At 42.7% G+C, this 23,806-nt stretch overlaps 2 non-coding genes across 2 annotated transcripts; one reads left to right on the top strand and one right to left on the bottom strand.

Annotated features, from left to right (window-relative positions):
* Positions 1-9,396: 9,396 nt before the first annotated feature.
* On the bottom strand, positions 9,397-9,480 carry Trnap-ugg. Its single transcript has one exon. It is a non-coding gene; the product is annotated as a tRNA-Pro (tRNA).
* Positions 9,481-16,892: 7,412 nt separating this feature from the next.
* Trnas-cga lies at positions 16,893-16,967 on the top strand. The gene has a single exon. It is a non-coding gene; the product is annotated as a tRNA-Ser (tRNA).
* The last annotated feature ends 6,839 nt before the right edge of the window (positions 16,968-23,806 follow it).

The raw sequence follows: 23,806 nt of genomic DNA, 5'->3' as shown, positions 1-23,806 counted from the left end.
GGTTCAAGGCTCGGCCGGGGCACACACTTTCACCTGTTCCCCTTGATATATATCAACGCCCATTAGCAGCTGTGGGTGTTAATATAATTCTAATTTCCTTCTCTGTTTATTCCGCTACGTTCTCCTTTTCTAGTTCCTGGTAAAATATCTTCTGGCGCGGATCTCGTATGCTTTCTTAATGTAGTTGATATACTTTTTAAGTTTCTTCCGTCGTATCTTCTCATGTCAACTTCCTGTTCTTTCTTGTACGTATCTATTTGAGATATCACCAAGATATGGACACAAAGTATGTCTTATCTCTGTACACTCTTATGCCTCTTAATTTGCCTTCAAATTTTTCATTAATTATATTTTAATCGATAAGAGCCTTATATCCTCGAGCTGACCATACATTGATGATTATCTTTCTTGCAGAAGACTATTGATTAGCTTTTGTTTGTTAAGAGAAACAAAGTATCTAGGCAATATTCCATTGTTTTTATGACTTTTCTCCCATCGTTCCCACAATATTTGGGATAGGTTTATTCCCCACCCTTGAATTTAAAATTGTGTCAGTATTCCTCCATCTTTATTGCTATTCTTGTCCAAAAGTGACTGTACTACTTCGTCTTTCTCGTCATTATGTGTGTAAACTGCGTTGATAGTCAAGTTTTGCCTCATTTCTTTGACAGTTAAAGCCATAATTCTTTCACGTATATAACTGTGCCCTACAATTATCTTTTCCCATCTTTTATGTATGGAAATGGAAACTTCTTTCCTTGCTCTCTCGTGTTTTCGTGAGGACATCAAATATTCTTCTATATAGGCCTTCTTATACCCTTTAGCTTCTTCTCTGTTTCTGTTTTGGCAGCTATGTCTAGGTTGACTTTTTTTTAATATTGCTGATACCTCTTGTTCTCTGTTCGCTAAACATGTGACAATCCATATTCCTACCTTAGTTGTATTGCTTTGGGCACTAGAAGTAATTGGAGTGATTCACCTGACGGCATTATGAGGTCTGTAGAAGTATATTTTGATAGTGGGGCTGCCATTTTGCGGCCTTCCGGTGTGTCTGATTTTGTTGTATCTTGTAAGGGTTCACTAATTTAGGGAGGCTGGCTTCCCTACGCCTGAGAACCTTCCCTAACTTTTACTTATAACTTGATATGACAGCGAAAGGGACACTGGAAGGACAGGCTTAGGATAGGAGAAAGGGACCAATTGGCCGTTGCGGGACATACTTAGCGTGGCTCGTTTTGTATTATCGCGAAATAAGGGAGAGAATGTCTTGGATACGATACGTGTATTTGGGTGTCAGTCTCATGAAATTTCAAACACAAAATGTCTCCTCCAAAAGGGAAAGTATTTTGTTGGCGCCTGCCTACATCAGGAAAAATGTTCATCACAATAAAATAAGAGAAATCAGATATTGCACGAAAAGATTTACAGGGTCGGGTGCTAATTGAGAGTGGAACGTCAGCATAAAAGCAGTGGAATGATGAATATTACTAAACAGAGAATATAGAGGATGAAATTCAAAATAGGATGTGTAAACGGTTTATGTGTGTGTGAATTAAGACAAGCCTCCAGCTCCACAAATAGAAGAAAGCTCCTGATACGCATGGCATAAACGATGAACTGCTAATATTTAGAGGCACCATACTACAAAAGAGATTGCTACATTTATTTGATATGTGGTGGGAAAGAGAGATTAATGGTGAAATACACAAAATGATGTAGATGGCGATGTGGATGTATATGTGGGCCTACATAATTTTTTTATTTTGTTTCTTGAAAAAATGGTACTTGGGTTATCAAGTTAGATGAGACATGGGTGCTTGAAGTCCTTACCCTCTTCTTCGGTCTCTTTCTTATAAGTGTATAGCGCCCCCTCTCCCAGGTGAGCGACTATCCATTATGTAGTGACGAAAATTTTGGATACCTATGTGTGATTGTATTAGCAAGGCGAATGGAGGTCATGGGAACGTCCATTGTCTGTGACGCTACGTCTCGCTCTCTGGAAACGCATTTGAGTTAGAAGGAAGTTACACGTCAAGGAAAGAATGTTCAGATGGAGAGCGCAAAATGAAACGGTGATAGGCAATAAAGAAAACGAGGCAAAAAAGTCTCGTGTAAAGACCATGTTCATTGAAAGAGAAGCGAGACGGACGTCGCGCATGATCGCGTGCAGCCGGAGTGCCGTATTTACGCAGGGCCAGGCCTGGTAGCTGTTGTGGGGCCGGGCCGGCTCCGCTATTTATGGGGGCCAATCAGCTGATGGAGGGCTTCGCCGCCGCCGCCGGCGCTGCCCCCTGCTGCCTGTTCATCATTCAATGCGCGCCCCGCTGCGCAGCCGTCAAATTACACACGCTTAATTACTGCCGCGCTTTTTCCTCGTTTTTCTCGGACATTTCCCCGCTCGTTGTGCATGCTGCACTTGCGCTGTCCCACACGACTTTCACAGAAATTACATGTCACGCTACTGGCCATACACTAGATGACAGAAGAGTTGGGTTCAGGATAGTAAGCGCATGTGAAAAAGAAGCAATTTTTTTATGAGACAAATTTCAGAGACGTGTAGTAGCTATACATGTGCAAAATGATGTTACGTTACAGGCACATTATAGAGTTTTTGGGGATGCTAGGGGAATCGATTTCCGTGGATAAAAATGTGCAAGCATGAAGTGCATTTCGAAACTGAAAGGAATATTTTGTGGTTATCGAATCAAATAATTCGCGAAGACGAAAGTAATATATCTCTCTGAGTGGAGTTTGATCAAATCATATGTACCCCAGCTCCTTCAAGGCTTATCAAAATTGATTCAGATGAAATTTTACGTCTTATTGACGTTCAGCACCTCACGTAACTCAAATTCTTAAATAGTGGATCTACTTCTCTCCACTCTATAACTGGTAGAATGGTGTTCATCTTTGTTTTGTGTCGTCCAGAATGTATATAAATTGGTGTATCCTTGTCTTAAATCTCCTTCTTTTTGCATCCTGAAGTTTACGTCAGCCACTGAAACATCAGTCGACACCCTAATTACATCACAAGCCGAACTAATCCATCCGCTTTAACCCTTTGCCAAAATGATCATGAAATCTGAAATGTGTACTTGAATCAAACGAGGCCTTTCATTCGCTTTCCGTAGTCCCTAAAAGCTGATATAGTAATCTCTTTTACAAATCATACGTGGACGGGTGTCCATCGCAATGTAGCCCCCCCCCCCCTCCCAAGAAAATAATATACTCCATTACTTTTCCGTCTCTCATTAAGATGTTACATTTCACATAATTGGTTCTGGCCAATCACTGTCGATACATGAATGCTGAAGGGTGGATCGAAGTCCAAAGGCAGTAGAGAGACCGCACTAAGACAGGCAAGCTCAGCAAGCATATGCCTCTGTTTATCCAGTAATTTGCTGTCACTCTCCCCGTTCTGTAATCGCCCCTTAAATATCACACATGCGTTAGAACATCTTTTAATTTTTAGTACCTTTAGCTGTCAGCCTTGTAGTGTGCATGTAGAGTAGCCCTACTCTCCCTGGAGGGTCCAATTGTACACCGTAAGCTCAAATAACCGAAGACATTTTCCTTTTATGTACATGTGATTACTCACGTGCAACCTACTTTAGCTAAACCTCGCCCTCATCTCTCGCTCCCTGTTTGTAATACCATGATTTGAAGAACACAGGGTGGCCCTGGGAGTATTTCTGTAGCCTCCTCAGATCGCGTAATGATTCATTCAGCACAGCTTCTGTATCACATCGGGATTCCGAGGACCAAGCTAAAACTACTCTCCTTGAGTGATGGATGCATGTGACTGGCCATGGAGGGGACGGATTCTCCATGTCTTGTTGAGACAATGACACTGCAAGTCGCCGTGGGCATCAAGCCCAAAGAGTATGCTACGTATTATAGTCTCTAATACAAATACCGATGAGTGAACATCAGCCAATCAAATAACAATCGTTTATACAGGGACAACATTCTTTGTGACGTGTTATCTGATGTACAGCAGGGCATTTCTGGAGAGATAACGTTATTGTTGCTGTCTTAAGTTCGAAGATGCGTCTGGTGCCGTTCTCCAAGCTAGTGTGTCCCGCTCAAACCTCTTCAGCTCTGCCTTACTACAACTACTATTCACGTAAAAAAGGTTTTGATTACAAAATCATAGTATAAAGGCCAAGAGACCTTAATGAAGTACGATTTTATCTCCGCAATATTTTACTGAATACCATGTGATCCACATTGTAGAGTTTCGTCTTAGAAAAGTATAATGGACATAATTTTTCCCCTTGTTTCCAGTCATTCGCAGTTCTAACATTACATGGTCAGTAGCAGATAAAGAAGCAAGGCTAAATCAGCTTATCATCTAGACTGTTGCCCCTGCAACTGTACAAAAATATGTTGGTCCTCTTTAGGAGAGAAATGTTAGTCTGGCCTCATCGTAGAGGGCCTCTGATTTATCAGGACTTACGGAAATGCCATCTGTATTTTGGGACAAGCAAGCCACGCCATACAGTCCATTGTTGGAGGGTAGTTAAATCAATACTTGCTCGAAACCTAATTTAAGCTACAGCCCATGGAGTTGTCTTGAAACTTCGACAATGCCTCGACATACACCACCTGACATCAGGTATCTGGACACCCCTTATGTACTCGGAACTGACTTCTAGATATCACGAGAGGCTGACCCATCAGTATAAAAGGAGGCTGGGAGAATTTTGACGTTAGTAGAGAAGCAGTAACAGCCACTGTGACTTAAAATGTGAAGGAACAATCGCAAACAACTAAGAATAAGTAGACCACATATACTGATAGATAAGATGCGTCGAGCAATGGGAAAGGTGGTTGTGAAAAATAGCATGAAATCAACACAAACAACCACTCGTCAGTTCCACAGTGCACCAGCAGTTCAAATGGTTCAAATGGCTCTGAGCACTATGGGACTCAACTGCTGTGGTCATAAGTCCCCTAGAACTTAGAACTACTTAAACCTAACTAACCTAAGGACAGCACACAACACCCAGCCATCACGAGGCAGAGAAAATCCCTGACCCCGCCGGGAATCGAACCCGGGAACCCGGGCGTGGGAAGCGACAACGCTACCGCACGACCACGAGATGCGGGCACCAGCAGTTCAGCTAGCACATTGACTGTATGCAGAAAATCACAGAACTAAATGAAAACAGATCCTCACAAGCCACACATCTCCACAGTCAATGCTGAGCGAGGGCTGTGGTGGCATAAAGAGGGACGCCGCTGGACAGTACATGACGGAATGAGTCATTCAGGATAGTGACTCACCTTATACCTTGTGTTAATTCAATGAGAGATTTTGGGTTTGGTGAATCTGGAGTATGTTACCTGCCATCAAGTGTAGTGCCAACAGTGAGGTACAGAGGTGGTGGTCTTACAGTATGGCAGTGTTTTTTGTAGCTAGGAAAACTCTAAAGGCGTAGGGATATGAAAACATTATACAGGGTTGTATACTATATACACTACAGGAACTGTTCAGAGTCGATGATTGCCTTGGAATGTCAGTGCATCCTGCCAGAAATCAGCATCTTCGAGCCAATGGCTTGTAGACAGCAACATTCCTGAAAAGGACTAGACTCCACAGGGTTCCAATATATAGCCAACTGCCCCGGCATGCAACCTCACTACCATCTCAGGTTTCAGCTCTTGAGGAAAAAAGGGGTGCCATTCCTCCACAGACATTCAGAACTTCATTGAGTGTGTCCCCCTACAGATTTACAGGTCATGAGGTCAAAGGGTAGATGCATCCAGTAGTAACGTCCACTAATTGGTGTCCGTATATCTTTGATCAGATAGTGTACTTGTCTTACTGACTCAAATGCCCACAACGCTACAAAAATGGTTCAAATGACTCTGAGCACTATGGGACTTAACAGCTGTGGTCATCAGTCCTCTAGAACTTAGAACTACTTAAACCTAACTAACCTAAGGACATCACACACATCCATGCCCGAGGCAGGATTCGAACCTGCGACCGTAGCAGTCGCACGGTTCCAGACTGCGCGCCTAGAACCGCGAGACCACCGCGGCCGAGACTGCGCGCCTAGAACCGCGAGACCACCGCGGCCGGCCCACAACGCTACAGGGCGGCGCTCTCTCACGGTGAGAAATGAGTTTTTTTCCTCACCAGGGTATGTATTGCTGGCTATTAAAATAGGTTGTAGCCATAATGTAGAAGTAATCATGATCGTATAGGAATAAAATGACGAGAAGAAATATTGGTATCAATATACATCTCAACTACTAAAAATATATTAGATCAGCAACTTTGTTTCCGTCGGGTTGCAATAGATGGCAGTAGCGGCAAGTGTTGTTGGAGGTTATAGGTCGTAAATATACTACAAAAAATCTAGCTGTTTGTAAACACAACGCCATCACACTGTTCGTCGATTTTAATTACATCATAAGATTCTGCTAGATTGAATGCCTCGCCTTACGAGCTCTATTCTCGTCCTTTGGGGGAAGGTTTTAATATTTCTGCTTTAACACGAAGAAATATGCGGCTAACGCTCATAAAATGTTGAGTAAGGCCAATGTGAGTCACCTGTCGGTGAAAGAATGTGCGGATAATGATTTCGACCCTACGAGAACGGTGATTTTGGCGTCGCAGAACGGAATTGCGATTGAAGAGAGAAGGTTTCCGAAGCTACTAAAACTGACGGAAGCAACAATGGGAGATCGTTATCGGAAGCAACTGATGCATTAGAGCCGAGCTCTGAAGCACAGACAGCCACAATACAGCAAGAGACCTGATAAGGTGGTTTTGCAGCGTAGCGATGTTCGACTCCATGTGACGAAACCCAGTCAAAAGATACTTGGAAACCTTTGAAAGGCAAGTCTTATCGCACCCGCCGCATTCTCCAGAAAATACTCCTTCTAACTACCACCTATTCCGATCAATGACACACGGCTTGGCTGAGCAACACTCAAGGTCATATGAACAAGTGCTAAACTGGTTCGAATAGTGGATCTTTTCAGAAGACGCTCAGTTCCTCCGCCGCGGCATTCGTATGCTGCTAGAAAGATAGGAGAAAGTATTGCCCAGCGATGGTACTTTGACTCGTAAATCTTTTGCAAGTTTTTCAAAACAAAGCCTCGAACTTTGAGATAAAATGGCGGAAGCATTGTTAATGACCTAATAGTTGGTCTTAAGATTCTTGTAGACGTACTGAAAGTGTATACCACAAAGAGACTCGAAGCTAGATACATGCATTGCTCTCGATATCATCTTCTGTAATTACGGCTCCAAATACACAGTTTGTTTTAGGAAGTGATCGGGGAAATGACAAAGTTTTCCATTACTAGACTGCAACAAGTACAATCTAGTACTGAACTTGACTGGTGAAGGGTAGGTAACCTGCAGACTATTTAGCTTTGTTTCAGGTATTACCGTAACGATAATAAAACACACTAGTGGAGATCAAATAAATAATACAACCAATAAACCGAGTTATTACGAGCAATAAAACTGCGCCGTCAGAATTGTATTACAGCAGAGACAGTAGATAACAGCAGAAACAAGTGAATGAGAAATATTACAGAGATTGTGAAACAGCAAGAAGAGAGAGAAAATGTAGGGTATATTCATTCCTTAGATGTGTTCATTAGATATTAATAAAGTAAGAAGGGAAATCAAGATGTACTTAGAAAGATAATACGGTAAACCTGAAAATACTGTGCAATGAACATTAAGATATGAAAAAAATTGTATGCAGGACAAGCAGTTCGAAAGTGGGGAGATTTCCAAGGCAAAAAAGGCTACTATGGAGCAGAGGAAGACTGAGAAGGTGACGATAGAAAGTGGTAAAAGCAAATGACAGTGTTGAAGATAATTCCTTAGCTGTTGAGATTGTCCTAGTTTCGCATCTCGTGAGGAAACAATTAGAGCCCCACTTGTGCTGTCAAAACTTTTACCCAAAAATTGAAACAAATACTTGAGACTGAGAAGAATTCAAGGTAGTCCGACCTACTCCGCGAACGGGTTTCACTGGCATGCTGCTACCTAGTGCAAAGGCAATCTGTAGCCAGCAATATACTGTACGTCGTGGAGGGCAGCAAGGGATGGAGGGATTGGAGGAAGCTCAGAGGGCGCGGCCTAGGATCTTATTTATGAGGGCCCCCGCTTGTTGGTACCGTTGTAAATTCCGTGTGTCAGGCGAGGAAATGCAGCGCCCGTAGCACGGCGGCTGGCCTGCTTTATGGATCGGTCAGAAGTGGGTCACGAGTCCCCCTCGGTTGGCCGCCCCGTGCGTCTCGTCACACAAACAGCCCCCGTCCTCCCCGCGGCGCCGCCTGCTCGCAGCTCGGCACACAGACGGTACGCTGCACCTTCCGCCCCTGTTGTTTTGGTTCGCGCTACCTGTATCGCTGAGCTGATTGCCTGTTGCCCCCACGTAGCGCTAGCGATGTGCATATTGGCTCTTGATCACAGGCTCTCCACCCACTGGTATACTGTTCAATGTTCGCCAACGAAAACACTCGATCTCCGATCTTTGCCCTTTATTTTCTCTGGTGTTCTGATGCAACTGTTGTTGCCAGTAGTTTTTTAGCTTCGTCCTAAAGCAGATGACTGACATTTAAATCCTCATGGGTTTTCTGTAAAGCCGGCCACTGTGGCCGAGCGGTTCTAGCGACTTCAGTCCAGAACCGCGCTGCTGCTACGATCTCAGGATCGAATCCTACCTCGGGCATGGATGTGTGTGATGTCCTTAGTTAGTTAGGTTTAAGTAGGTCTAAGTCTAGGGGACTGATGACCTCAGATGTCAAAAATATGCTGAATTTTGAAACTATGAGTGATAAGTTCCCCTAATGATGACCGAAATTAGTGGTAACACGACGAGCGCATAGTCGCGAACGGCGAGTGTCCAAAAAAATCAAATGGCTCTGAGCACTATGGGACTCAACATCAGAGGTCATCAGTCCCCTAGAACTTAGAGCTACTTAAACCTAACTAACCTAAGGACACTACACACATCCATACCCGAGGCAGGATTCGAACTTGCGATCGTAGCGGCCGCGCGGTTCCAGACTGGAGCGCCTACAACCGCTCGGGCAGACCGGCCGGCGGCGAGTGTTCATCGCAAACGTGATAAGACTGATGTTGTTCTCTAGACGCGTAAATTTGTGTGTTTGTTGGGTGGGCAGGGGGGGGGGGAGGGGGAGGGGCTGCCATCTGCGACTCTCTACTACTGACACTTAGTGTAGTCTGAAGTCTCGATACATTAAGAACTGGGTAAAATTTTTAACTGGTGCGATCAGTGGTTCAAATGGTTCAAATGGCTCTGAGCACTATGAGACTCAACAGCTGTGGTCATAAGTCCCCTAGAACTTAGAACTACTTAAACCTAACTAACCTAAGGACATCACACACATCCATGCCCGAGGCAGGATTCGAACCTGCGACCGTAGCGGTCGTGCGGTTCCAGACTGCAGCGCCTTTAACCGCTCGGCCACTCGGGCCGGCTGCGATCAGTGACGGCTTGCTTGTAGAAAAGTGTTAGATCGGATGAGCAGGAAAAACAATCCCGTAATCTGATATGAAATTAGTTGTGCTCTGCTTGCCACAATTACATCGATTAAATACCTAGTCCTAACTATGAAAAGTATCGAAAACTGACGGTCGGTTGTAGGGAGGGCTCCGTCGGTTCATTGGGAAAATGCTAGACACGTTAAGCTCATCTGTGAAGAAGAGCACGCACAGAACCTTTGCACGACCCATTCTAGAGGAATGGTCGAGGATTCAGGACCACCACTAGGTTAGTTTAAATGAAGACATCGCAACGTTTCAGATAGTGCTGTTAGATTTGTTACCAGCAGGTTCGACTAACACGCGAATATTACGGGAATATTACGTGAACTCTAACATAAATCCCTGAAGGAGTGATCCTGTTGCCCCTCACATACACTCGCGTAAGAACCGTGAAGTTCCAGATACGATAAATTAGGGTAGGTACGGAGTTATATAGATAGTCATATTTCACTCGCTCCGTATGCAAGTGGAACGGGAAACAGAACAGCTAGCGGTGGCAAGACGCGCCCTCCGTCGTGCGCTGTATGGTGGCATGCGGAGTATGCGTGTTTATAAAGATATAGAATTCGTAATTTACAGTGGGCATGCGTCAAACAAACCACGTTGAAATTGATTTTTGTCTTCTTTATTCGTTCCTACAAGTTGATGAAAATTTTATTTCAGCGATCTTAATCTTTAAATTGGGATGAGAAATCAGATTTTCAGGAAATGTACTCATCATTTTTCTCCTCTTTTCAAGACTTACCCGTTTCAGGTCGTTTTGTTTTTATTTCCGGTTCTGCAATGTTGTAGCAAACTCTTGCTAGACGTCGCTGTGGGCCCTAAGTGTCTTCCGATTTCGTGCAACCAGATTCCCTCTGATTTGTTTTTTTTTTTTTTTTTTTTTTTTACAAACTATGTAAAATTGTAGTGTGTTCGTCTCGCTGGATATATTTGAAACTATTCCATGAACAGTGTACTGCAACTGGAGTTCCGAGTGGATGTGAAGTTGTTACTGTCATCCTGTATAATACATTAAATACACCACTTTTGAATATTTATCCTGTGCTATAAGAGCTGTCTAGCAATGTGTCTGACCCTGCAAATTTTATATTTTATCTGTGCAATTATTTTCTTGTGTGTGATCTAATATGAAGTAATTTGAGTGCAACAAGGTGTGTTGGTGGAAGAATCTGCGGCGTAAATATGTATTCTCGAACACTGAATCCCACATTGAGTGTTGATCTGACTTCTAAACCTAAAGTCATCGTTTATGTACCCTGCCAAAAAGTACTCTTGTTTTAGGCTCTTTTGTTGTGACGTCGCAATAGATTTTCGTTGAACTAACTTTTGTGAGAAGATGATTAATGTAACGAATAAATGCACTATCACTCATTCTTCTTTTAGTTGACAATTGTTATTGTGCATTTTGCACTTCGGCACCAACTGTCAAAATACAGAGTTCTTTCCAAAACTTTGATCTATCACGTTGTACTCCTTATTGAACATTTAAATAACCTCTGTACTTATTACATCATTTTACTGGTAGTAAATGCGTGTATCCCGCCCCTTCGATATCAAAACCTATTTGTTAGTTTCTTTCAATTCTTCATAAGTTTGTCCTCTCAGGCTATTGTCTGAAACACTCACGTCCAGTCCCTTCTACTGGCTTCTGCCATCTGCATTTGCAGACTTGAAGAGCGCGCAAAGGACGACAGCAGCAAAACATGCGTCTTTCATCTGATCACGCAGGGGCCCAATACTCTTATGGATAATTCCTTATCTTTACGGCATTTTTATAATGGAGTGGCTAGATTAAAGGGGCACTGAGCTAAGGGGAATATTCTGATATTCATTTTGATATAAAGAAGTTTAATAGTCCGTAAATTAATAAAAATGTGAACTAAGCCTCAGGTGTCCCAGAATATTCTCAACTTACATACTTGTCCTCCTTCTTAAAAAGTGAAATTTTCTATAAATCTGAATAGTCTCTACAAAAGTTTGTAAGGGCTAAGTTTTAAAGAAAAGAAAATCTGAGGCTCTGAAATTAATACAAAACGATAAAAGAACGTGAAAGCCGAATGAAATTAAATTTGAAATAATATAAATACAAATGCTACATACACTTCTCTGGCTCTCTGTGACCATAAAAAATTCTAGGGAATCCAAAGAAATAATGACTTTACAATTTAAAGCATATTTGGAAGTTCGGAGCTGGCTGACACACAGACAAAAAAGGAACACAAAATAGATAATAAAAATGAACGCTAATGAAGTTCATGGAACTATTTTCTTCTGTTCAGTTTGTGAATTCCTGTAAGCTAAGAAGGTGTTGGTTCTTCGAAACTATCTAATTCTGATTTAATGTTATGACCTCCAGACATTCCTTTGGCGAACATCTCATCCTCGATATTTGTATAAATCTTAATTTATATGTATGGGCATAGAACTTGTATGAGCAACCATTCCATGTAAAAGAAGAAAAATATGTTTAAAAGGGGGTTATTGTTTGAATCATAGTTCAGTAACTGTGAAAATTTAACTCTGAGGTGGATGAAACACATATAAAAGAACTGTTAACTAAGCTATTATAATTACAGAAGGGAGGCCCTCGTCAAGCGAAAATATACCCTCCTTCGTATTCTGTGAGGAGGTCGATTGTACAGCTGCAAATGCCAGACTTGAAACTCCTCACTAGAATACCGGCCAACGTAGGAGGCACACCAAATATGGAGGATGGTGAGCATATATGCCCGGGAGACGCTTGATGTGAACCTAACGACTCACTTCCCTCAATGCACTTTGACAGGCCATTTTTTAATCACTGGGTGGTAATGGTTTACACGAAACCAAGGGGAGGGTTTGGAATCTGCCAGAGAGTGTATTGATTGCAGAAAAATCCAGTGGATGGTGGGAACAATTCAACGGTTCAACCCACCAGGCCCTCATGTAATCTTTCCTCCTAAACTGCAACAAGCACGAGGGGGACTTATTACATTCCTATGTAGACTGTTTACAGTCAGCTTTGCAGCTGTAGTTTTGCCTATTGCTTGGAGGACAGATAGTAAAGATTGTTTTCATTCCGACGCCAGGTAGAATAGAACATACAAAGGGTAAAGAGGTAAAATGAATCAGTCGAGGTGCGTTCTCCCAGATTTTTTTTTTAAAGCTGGTTAATCTGCATGTTAGGCAAGTTAGGTAAAATAGGGTTCATGTGCGTGTAAACCAACATGCATATCAACCAGGCAGTCATACTGTGAAACAGGCCTCCACCAACGTGTCGGGAAGGTGGAAAAAGCACTAAACATTCAGGTGATTGTTCTCAGCATGTTCCTGGACTTCGAAGGTGGATTAAGCAGAAGAAGGGGAGAAGGAACCATGATGAATGAAAAATATGGTGGCTACATCAACAGACGGTGGCCGCAAGGAAGAGTTTTGTCCCCATTATTAAGTTACCAACTGATGAGTGAACTCACTGAAGAGCTAAATACTAGAAGGTACTTTTGCCAAGCTTACGCAGAGGGTTGAGTCATATTAATACTTGACAAATTTGGTAGTACCGTTAGAACAGTAGCACAATGTGCATTGTGCAAAACTGGTTAGTCTGAAGAAAACTGTTACAATCCGATCACGAGGAGGCCTGGAGTGGACTCTCAAGTTCTTCGTGAAAACTCTTCCAGTGGAGGGGTGGCGATGAATCTAGGGGTAATTATGGTTGCGTAACTATCTTGTACCCAACGCATGAAGAACATGTATTGTCAGCCGCTGTGGCCTAGCGGTTCTAGGCGCTTCAGTCCGGAACCGCGCTGCTGCTATGGTCGCAGGTTCGAATCCTGCCTCGGGGATGGCTGTGAGTGATGTCCTTAGGTTAGTTAGGTTTAAGTACTTCTAAGTCTAGGGGACGGATGACCTCATATGTTACTTCCCATAGTGCTCAGATCCATTTGAACCGTTTTTGAACATGTGTGCCGAGGTGAAAGGTGCTCTTTTGTGCACTAAAAGCGTCTGTAGTACAGAGTGGTGTCTGGTCCCTAAGAACATGTACTGGAGATATTCCACTGTAATGACACCTACGATAACTTATGGTACTACAGTGTGATGGAATGAACAGAAGGTGGTTACTTAGGAGCTCGGAAAGGTGTAACGATTGGCCTGCTTGCCCTTAACAGGCAGTATCAGCAAGACACCGCATGTTCGGATAGAAACCTTTCTGGAGATGCTCCCACTACATCTTTGAGTTACATTGGAGGCAACAGTTTAAAAACTGGGAACCACTGGAAACCCTTAGCATATCCAGAATCCCACACCAATATAGTGTGTATGATAAATGCAGGGAAGCTCGGGGAAATGACGGCTGACTATGCAACAACATCCAGCTGCTTCGTTGGAAGGTCCTGGGAGAGCACTGTCTAGAGAGGCTGGCCACAGTACACCACGCGAAAATATCAGCTGTCAGAGTATGAGTAGACAAAAATCTACGTAGGTTCTACCAGGAACTTGGCGTCCTCATTTGTTTAGAATGCCAAGCAGCTCCGAACTGTATTGGCTCCTGAAACGAGACGAAAGATCGTTGCAAAATTCAATGAAGCCTTTGTGAGGGTGGGGAAGAGCCAAACATAAACCTGTTTTGTGTCTCTGGTTACTCAGGGATCAGTGGAAATTAACAAGCTGGATAATCAGGCCAGGACAGGGATGAAGACTCCAAGAGTTGGACCAACCATAACCAAGCTCATGGTAAGACTAAAAGTAAGTAGCTGGGGACTTAGGAGTCAGCCCTCAGAATTTGGGACTGAGATCCAAAAAGAGAAACACGGAAAGCTAAAGGAGCCGAAGCCATTTTTCTATCTTACTCTGCGTAGGTAGAAACACAGAGGGAGCCACCATCTCACGTACTTGCTGCGGTGGCTGCGCCTCACGCGGAACGAGCTGTGGCTGTTGCCTGGAACCAGAGTATCTCTGACGTATGTCTGCAAGTCTCCGTGTGCGTTGTCACTGGAGTTAAACCTTCTGAATTGTTAGGCTACGTCATGTTTCTTCAAACAATTAGCCTTTCGACCCCTCTGCTGGGATAGTCTTCGGGACCTTCTGGTGTACCCTGCAGATTGAACACTCCAGAGGAAGATCGTCGAAACGTCGATAGTCTGAAGAAATACGACGCTGCCTAACAACCGAGAAGAATTTAACTTCACTGTATCTGACATGTTCTCTCTGTCGATACTCGCGCTCGACGGGGAACCATATCACCCTCGGATACTAAAGCCATGTTTCGAGATTTCTGTAACATTTGGGTTGAACAGGAGAGGAATTAAACTCATGGGAGGACTGATTGCAGGCCATCAGTACTTTAAGAAACGCATACACATGAACGGTATATAAAAAGAAAGTGCAGAGCATGCGATGGGAGGGTTGGAGCCGCACTGCATTTAATCTACGAATATAGAGCATAGGAGGCCAAAAGACAGAATATTCGGGTCATTAGTGCATGAAGAAATTGCGTCTGATAAAGAAGTAAAGGGCATCCCAACACTCTTTACAGCCAGCGGCTGGCCTTACTAGAATTACAAGAAGCCACACAATAAACCCAGTTTCAGTGTGAGCAAAAACTTCGACAAAAATAGTGCTATGATGCTGACTGGACTGCGTAAGTAAAATAACAATACTACATTCCTGGCAAACAACTGCCGAATGGGCACGACAACCAAAACTTACCGTTGCAGCTATAAAAAAATTGATCATCGCACACCTTTTCATGAAAATCACGCAAATTATAATAAAATTTGATGAAACATCAACTAATTCCGTCATGAAATAGTTTCTCTTATGCATTTAAAATCCTAATGGCAAAAATCTATGATTTTATTAATGGCATTATTATCAGATTCAATTCGCTTCAATAATTTCGCAAGGATTCCCACATGGAATTCAGTTGAGATACAAAAGCTATAAAGGAAATTTGGATGAACAAGGATAGGGGATTTCACAGAGGATAATTATTTGCAAAAAAAAAAAAAAATACTTTTCTGCCCGGATCATGCTAAACCCAAAGTATCTACTTGCAGGCCAGTGAACAAGGATATAGTTCTGCCAAGATATATTCATTAGTAAAACTTACACAATACTCAGTCAGTCAGAGGAAAACTCGAGCCTCGTCCATCTTTCTTGGTTGTGGTAAACTTTGAAAAGGTATTGGATTACCATGGTCATGTTGGATTACATCTGCATGGATAATATCTAGTGCTGGAAAACAGTGGGAAGAGAAAGTTGCTGGGGATGGCGCTGGTGTAAATGCTTACACATTTTAGACACATTTGAATTCTTATGATAGCTTATTGGAAATGGATGCAGCAGTATACTGCACACCTTCCTGCACATAAGTTAAGGAAATAAGATCGAAATGCTGTTTGATTTCTGCCCAGAATAAACTGGGTGAAAGTTGCTTCTACTTGGGAATGAGCTGATATTGTTAACAAGAAACGACAGTAAAGATTACATATATTGAGAGGCAAATGTCAAAATATTTTAGACTAGTGAACTGGGGTCGACAAGAGGTTCGCAAACTCACGCCACTTATTGCCCGAACCGCAAATTTTTGAGGCAAAAATATCCTTTTAGAATGAGAAGAGTTATTCCAAAGTATAATATTATACGACGTAAGCGAATGAAAATAAGCAAAGCAGACAAATTTTAGTGTTAAAAAAAGAGGCAGCATTAAATCTTTGAACAAGATCCTGAACGTGAACGTGTGCTTTCCACGACAGTTTACTATCTATCTGGACACCTAGAAATTTGGACTGTTCAGTTTCATTAATCACATGCCCATTCTGTGAAATTAAAACGTAGCGTTTTGTTGAATTGTTTGTTAGATACTGTAAAAACTAAGCCTTACTGTAATTTAGCGTTAGTTTATCTTCTACAACCCATGAACGTATGTCATGAACTGCACTATTTGAAGCCGAGCCATTGTTGCACACAACATCCTTTACTACCAATCTAGTGTCATCAGAAAACAGAAATATTTTGCAGTCATCCGTAATACTACAGGGCATATCATTTATGTAAATAAGGAACAGGAGTGGCCCCTACAATGATCCTTGAAGCACCCCCCCCCCCCCCCCCCCCCCACATATGACCGTCTTCGCCTGGGGGATGTTTCCACAATGAGATTTTCACTCTGCAGCGGAGTGTGCGCTGATATGAAACTCTGGAAACATCCCCCAGGCTGTGGTTAAGCCATGTCTCCGCAATATCCTTTCTTTCAGGAGTGCTAGTTCTGCAAGGTTCGCAGGAGACCTTCTGTAAAGTTTGGAAGGTAGGAGACGAGGTACTGGCAGAAGTAAAGCTATGAGTAACGGGCATGAGTCGTGCTTCGGTAGCTCAGTTGGTAGAGCACTTGCCCGCGAAAGGCAAAGGTCCCGAGTTCGAGTCTCGGTCGGACACACAGTTTTAATCTGCCAGAAAGTATCATATCAGCGCACACTCCGCTGCAGAGTGAAAATCTCATTCTGGAAACATCCCCCAGGCTGTGGCTAAGCCATGTCTCCGCAATATCCTTTCTTTCAGGAGTGCTAGTTCTGCAAGGTTCGCAGGAGAGCATCTATAAAGTTTGGAAGGTAGGAGACGAGATACTGGCAGAAGTACAGCTGTGAGTACCGGGCGTGAGTCGTGCTTCGGTTGCTCAGTTGGTAGAGCACTTGCCCGCGAAAGGCTAAGGTCCCGAGTTCGAGTCTCGGTCGGGCACACAGTTTTAATCTGCCAGGAAGTTTCATATCAGCGCAGAGTGAAAATCTCATTCTATATAGGTTATTGTGAGTCAGGGCCATTCTTTTGTAGGGATTATTGAAAGTCAGATTGCGTTGCGCTAAAAATATTGTGTGTCAGTTTAGTGTTGATCAGAATAAGGAAAGAGAGAAATGTCTGAGTACGTTCAGTTCTGCTCAGCTGTTTGAAAATCAAAGAACGTAAGAGGTTTATCAGCACAGTAAATCATAAATTTTTCTAAGGGGACGTTTCACTATTTGAAACGATACTCGCCCAACAGGCAACATGTTTCTGATCATCAACAGTCCAATGTCGGTGTTGATGGGCCTAGGCGAGGCTTAAAGCTTTGCGTCGTGCAGTCGTCAAGGGTACACGAGTGGCCCTTCGGCTTCGAAAGCCCATATCGATGATGATTCATTGAATGGTTCGCACGCTGTCACTTGTTTATGGCCCACCATACAAATCTGCACCAATTTGAGGAAAGGTAGCTCTTTTGTCACACTGAGCTATTCTCTTGAGTCGTTGTTGGCCCGTTCTTGCAGTATATTTTCCGGCCGCAGCGATGTCTGAGATTTGATGGTTTACCGGATTTCTGATATTCACGGTACACTCGTGAAATGGTCGTTCCGAAAAATCGGCATTTCACCTCTACCTCGGAGATGCTGTGTCCACTCACATGTGGGCTGACAACAGCATCACTTTCAAACTCACTTCAATCTTGATACCATGACATTGTAGAAGCAGTAACCGATTTGATAACTGCGCCAGACACTTGTTATCTTATACAGGCGTTGCCGATCACTGCGCCGTATTATGCCTGTTTACATATCTCTGTATTTGAATCCGCATGCCTATACGCTTCTTTGGCGTTCCAGTGTAAGAACCTCATCACAAAACCGACGACCTAAAGAGAAGTTGAGATATTCTATGGTAATATATTGACGGTGGGAAATGCAAGTTCAGCGCTCCAACTTTTGACTATTGTTACCAAAAGAATTTCCTTTTGTTGCAGCCCCCGAAACTCGAGAATTTGATTCGTATAGTTTCCAAACTTGCCACAGCAGGTGGCAGTGATTGGAGTCACAATGAGGAGAGAAATTGTGGTTGAGTGCGTTGAAGCATCAGGGTAATCATAGTTGAAGTGGCAATGTTTATAACGATAACACGGAACCCTTCCAAAGACGTTTGGAACGCTTATAGTTGAATTTACGGACACGGTATAAATATAATAATGATCAAAACCATAATTGGAACAGATATAATAACGACTTGTTGATGACTGGAAACGGTTCTCGAGGAGACAATGTTCATCGCAACTAGACTTAACACTGCACAAGAGTAGATCATCGAAACATTAATGTAGCAATACGACCTCACGATCTAACTACAGATAAAGCTCAATGACGATGTTTAAATAGTCGGTGTAAACTTGTGGACAGGAAAACTTTCAATAGAGCTGTTTCAACCGAATTTGAAATGGCAAAACCGAAATCGATAACAGCTTGCCGAAACACGAACTTGAAACTAAAGATCATCACTCACAGATCGATGCTGTAATTAATTCACACCGACTTCATAGTGTTAAAGCTGGTGTCATGTTGGGCATTGGTGACGTACAGAGGAATGATGGAAAAACAGATTTGAATAACAGAGGAAGTGTGGAGTTGTGGATCGACGGGCGAACGGTTTTATTTTGGTTTGAGGAAAACAGGAAGAGGGAACTGGAATCGTCATGTTTGCGATTTATGGAAGAAGGACTTCAAGGTTCATCCGAAGATATGTGTAGTTTACTGATTCAGGACGTAACAGATTTACGAGGACCAGTAGCAAATCTGGTAACTACAAACATAGTCGAAGAAGAGGTATCATTTATGTATTACTGAGAAGATGTGTATATCAAAGAACAAAGGCATATGACAACGATTTATGACTCTGTGGTGTGAAAAATTTTATTGTATTTAGTATTGTGCTAAGAGGTAAGTTGAAATTTCCTATGATCGTCTTGTACAAGCACTCGGACTGGTTAAGTTTTATCAATAAGTATATTTAAATTAGTTATGGATTTACGCTTACACAATCTCCAGACAGTTTTCGCTCCCACCATACTCCTGTGTCACATTTTATTGCAAAATGCCGCTGTGTGTTGTGTTGGCGCGTAGTTGGTAGGTAAGATGATGATCTATTTCTGTGTACTTGAACTCTTCCACTGTCGTATTGCAGGAAAGCTGCCTAGGCATGTCCGTGATGTGAAATGTCGACGAAATGGACTTTCCCTATGAAGGTGCCATTCATAAAGAGGCTCCGACATGTAAATGTTGCTTGATTTGGTCCAACAGATTAACCAGATAGTGGGGGACCTACTGTGATTGGCGTAAGGGTAGCTGCAAGACGTAAGTAGCTGACGTCCTACAACATAGTTAGCTTCAAATGAAATTGAATACTCTGTTTTTTTATGTAGTCTGAGATCCTTCCTGGTCACAATTATGAAGTTGGAGGGCTACCGTAGCTCACCTTTCTCTCTGGTAAACTAACTTCATCTTTTTAACGAAGAATGGAGTAAACAATTAAGTACTAGAAGAACTGCGGGTTTGAGCTACGCACATGCAATTCCCATTGAAAGATGAGCTGTTAGTTACCTCAGTGCGAGATGGTAGGCTTCATGTAAATATGTTGAGGGAAGATTTCTGTTGCCAGGTGCCGGAGTTAGAGTGCCTAGACAGAAATATGGTTCAGTTAAGCAAGCAGTTCGCTACCCAAACCAATATTAGGAATTATGAATGAACAAAAGTTTGCATTCGATTCTATCTGAAATGGTACTGTTTCTTAGCTTGGGGCAGGAAGCAATAACAGCTTGGGAGAGTGGACGGCAAGCTCTGGTGGAGATGGCAGGGTCTTGCTTTCTCAGTGGCATTCAGGGACATGGCGGCAACAAGACAAAGCTGAGTCCATGTGTCCCCACTTAGCACCATATAATCCCACTGAGACTTACTGTGCCGTTACGTTCCCCAGTGACACACTATGTTATCGATACTTGTTGGGATTGTTGTGTGTAAATTTTATTTTAAGTGCATTTTTATCACATCACTGATGGTACGCCTTAATTCGTTTTCTTGGGGATGAGGGATGGAGCCGCGAGTTGCTAGCTCACAACACAGCTGTATCCCTGCCTCGCCTGGCAGTTAGTGCAATGGCAGAATTCCCCCCATGACTGCGCTCCCTTCTGCCGCGGCAAAGAGTGCCGGCTACAGCAACACAGCGAGGTGTGGAGTGACGCACTGTTACAGCGGCGGGTAGTCTGAACGACGAGAACCGGCAACATTAACTGGTAGCTAGCGCTAGGGTAAAGACTGTGTAAAAGGCCAGACTTCACGTGCGCCGCCAGACCATGGGAGGACTTGTTTCTGTCCTGATGTGGCGAAGTCAAAGAACTGTCCCTTAGGAGGACCGGACGGCTGCTGCCATCAACCTCTTGAGAGAAGGTGCAGTCTGGAGGAGGCCAGCATGAAGGAGTGACTGGTAGCGACAGCTAACATGGCAGCCAAAAGGACAAGTCAGAGCAGAAGTTTCTGCAGCAAAGCAACGGAGGCAGCCTGGTGAAGTCTTGGGTCTGTGCTTGTTGTGACTTGTTATTAATATGGGACACTGATTCTGTCTGTGCGAGTGGGTGCTGTTTGGCTTCATGGGTACATGAACGTGATGTTGCCAGGAAACAAGTTGTTATAAAATGTGTGGTGTCTGTTCGGCTACATATTTAAATGAGACTGTGCCAGTAAAGTTCGGAACAAACCTTTGTCATGTATATGACTGGTGTGGATTGTCCCATTTAAATTGCGCAAGAGGTCGCATTACCAGAATGGTGAGGGCCCTGTACGGCATAGAGTGTTAAACCCTGACAATCTATAATTTATTGCTTATTGTGTTCTCTGAAATTTAGATCTGACTTACAGCTGTTGTTGACTGAACTGCTCTCCCATTTATAATTGCCTGTGGTGAGCAGTGGGCAGCTTGGTTGCTGTTTCCCATTGCTTAAGCTCTGTTCTCTTGTTAATATTTCGTTTGCAGTGGAATGTGTTTTGCGATATTGTGATCAGGCTTAACATTTCATTATTGTGTTCAGGGTTAAGATTTCATTATTATTATTGATTTTGTCATCCATTTATTGCTGTGTTTCTCTTTAAGACGTATTGTTCTCTGCTCTCATGTTTTAAAGCTAACGATGTTTTGAGTAGCAGAAGATTTTATCATTTTTTACATTGTGATAGACAGCAAGTTTGTGTCGGTAAATTGTGTACAGTGTTATTTAGTTATGTTCGACCTGTATAAGAATGAAATTTAACACAAATAAAACAAAAGTATTGGCAATAGGAGGAAATAAGGAAATAAAAATTGTGCTGAATGGAGAAACACTAGAACAGGTGCAAAATTTTAAGTATCTTGGAAGCAGGATAGACACCGACTGGAAGCGCACCACAGAAATTAAAACAAGGATAGCAATGGCAAAAGAGGCGTTTTATAAGAAAAGGAGAATGTTCTGCAGCGGTCTGGACAGAGAACTCAGAAAGAGACTCATAAAATGTCTTGTATGGAGTGTTCTTCTATATGGCGCTGAAACGTGGACTATGAGGGAAAAAGACAGAGAAAGGCTGGAGGCTTTTGAAATCTGGACATGGCGGAAGATGGAAAGAATAAGTTGGATGGACAGAGTAAAAAATGAAGAGGTACTGAGAAGAGTGGGAGAGAAAAGACAGTTACTAGATGTAACAAAGAGAAGAAAAAGAAATTGGATTGGGCATATACTAAGAAAGAATGACGGACTGATAAAAACAGTTTTAGAAGGTTATGGAGAAGGGAAAAGGAAGCGAGGAAGGAAGAGATTCCAGATACTGGATGACATGATGGACGGTACAACATACAGCAGCCTTAAGACGGAAGCAATGGATCGCAGAACATGGAGAGGCAAAGGACCCGCTAATATAGCAGATAACTGATGATGATGATTTAACGTTTATTGAACTTATATTCAAGTCCTGTTTTGATATTAATCCACAGTTGTGACGCTAGTCCCGCGGAAAGAGTGCCGCCGCGGGTTTATTTAATGAATTAACCGTTTGTAATTGGGCTACCAGTGTATAGTATAGCTGCCATATTCTTCGAGTGCCATTTGCAGTTTTTTGTACGATTCAAATTTTCTTCTGAATTGTGATCTGAATTTAAAAATCTAACGATTTGTGTGAATTTGACAAGAATCTTAGTAATTGTTAGTTGGCTTATGGTTGAATTATTATGAAATAAAAATATTTGTTTGAGAATGATAAACAACGCATCAAGTTTGGCCACCCTTCCACTTGTTTTCCTTAAATTAATCCTGATCCTTGTCCTGGGTCTCAAGATCAAGATACTTTCACTATATTTGCAGATTATAGAGAGCGTTAGACGAAAAAAAAACAGTGCAAAATAATAGAAATTCGGAGAAATGTGTGAGTAGACGAAGTTAACAAATACTGATACTTCTTAAGCGAAATAACAAGTGGCGCAAAGCAAGGAGAACGTTATAAGGAGACTAGCACAGGCAACGAGAGTATTCCTGACGAAGAGAAGTTTACAAATATCAAGAATCGGTTTTAATTTGAGGAAAACATTTCTGAGAATGTAAATTTGATGAACATCATTGGATGGAAAGTGAATCGAGGAATGTGAAAATACTGGAAAAGAGGAGAATCGAAACGCTTGAGATGTGAGGCTGTAGAACGTTTTTGAAAAGTAAGTGGACTGATAAAGAATGAGGAATTCTTTGCACAACCGGCGTTGAAAGGTACATACGGAAAACACTGACATTAAGAACGGACAAGATGCTAGGACATGTATGAAGAGATCAGGTAATAACTCCCATGAACCAGCTGGAAGCTGAACAGGGTAAAAGTCGAAGGCAGATATTCGAATACGTTAAATATATAACTGATAACTTAGGAACCAACTATTACCTTGTGATTAAGACATCAGCAGTGGAGAGGAATTCCTTGTGACTCAGATCAAACCAGTGAGTAGACAGACAACTCTGTTTTCTTACTACCGCTCATAACTGCCATCTAAAATGCTCGCGTCGTCTTCTGATATTTCAGATTTTTGCTACTTATTACACGCTAATCGTTCATGTGTGTTGCAGCACTCTCTGTGAAATAATAATGTATATTTCCGGTACAGCGCTATAGAGACAGTATATGGTGCTAGTTTGATGTATGCGCCCACGCAAGAAAGCCATATGCACTTACACCGTTAAAGGAGTCGTAAATCGGGTGGCGATGGAGTGCGCCAGTCGCCATTAAGCCATCCACTGTGGCGTACCGGGGCGAGGCGCCGCGTGTTTTGCGGGTTGCGTCGCGGCAGGCAGACGGCGCTAAGAGCCGCGCCAGGCGTCCCGACGGCGGCAACCATACAAGCGCAGCCAGCAGGAATTCCGCGCGGCAACGCCTCTGTTATTTAGTGCGTCGTTTCTTCCTACTCTGTGGGCCGCGCCCTGCC

The sequence above is a fragment of the Schistocerca piceifrons genome, chromosome 7, assembly GCF_021461385.2.
Source record: "Schistocerca piceifrons isolate TAMUIC-IGC-003096 chromosome 7, iqSchPice1.1, whole genome shotgun sequence".
Lineage (NCBI taxonomy): Eukaryota > Metazoa > Arthropoda > Insecta > Orthoptera > Acrididae > Schistocerca > Schistocerca piceifrons.
The sequence above is the reverse complement of the archived record's forward strand: the minus strand, read 5'-3'. Positions and strand labels throughout refer to the sequence as shown.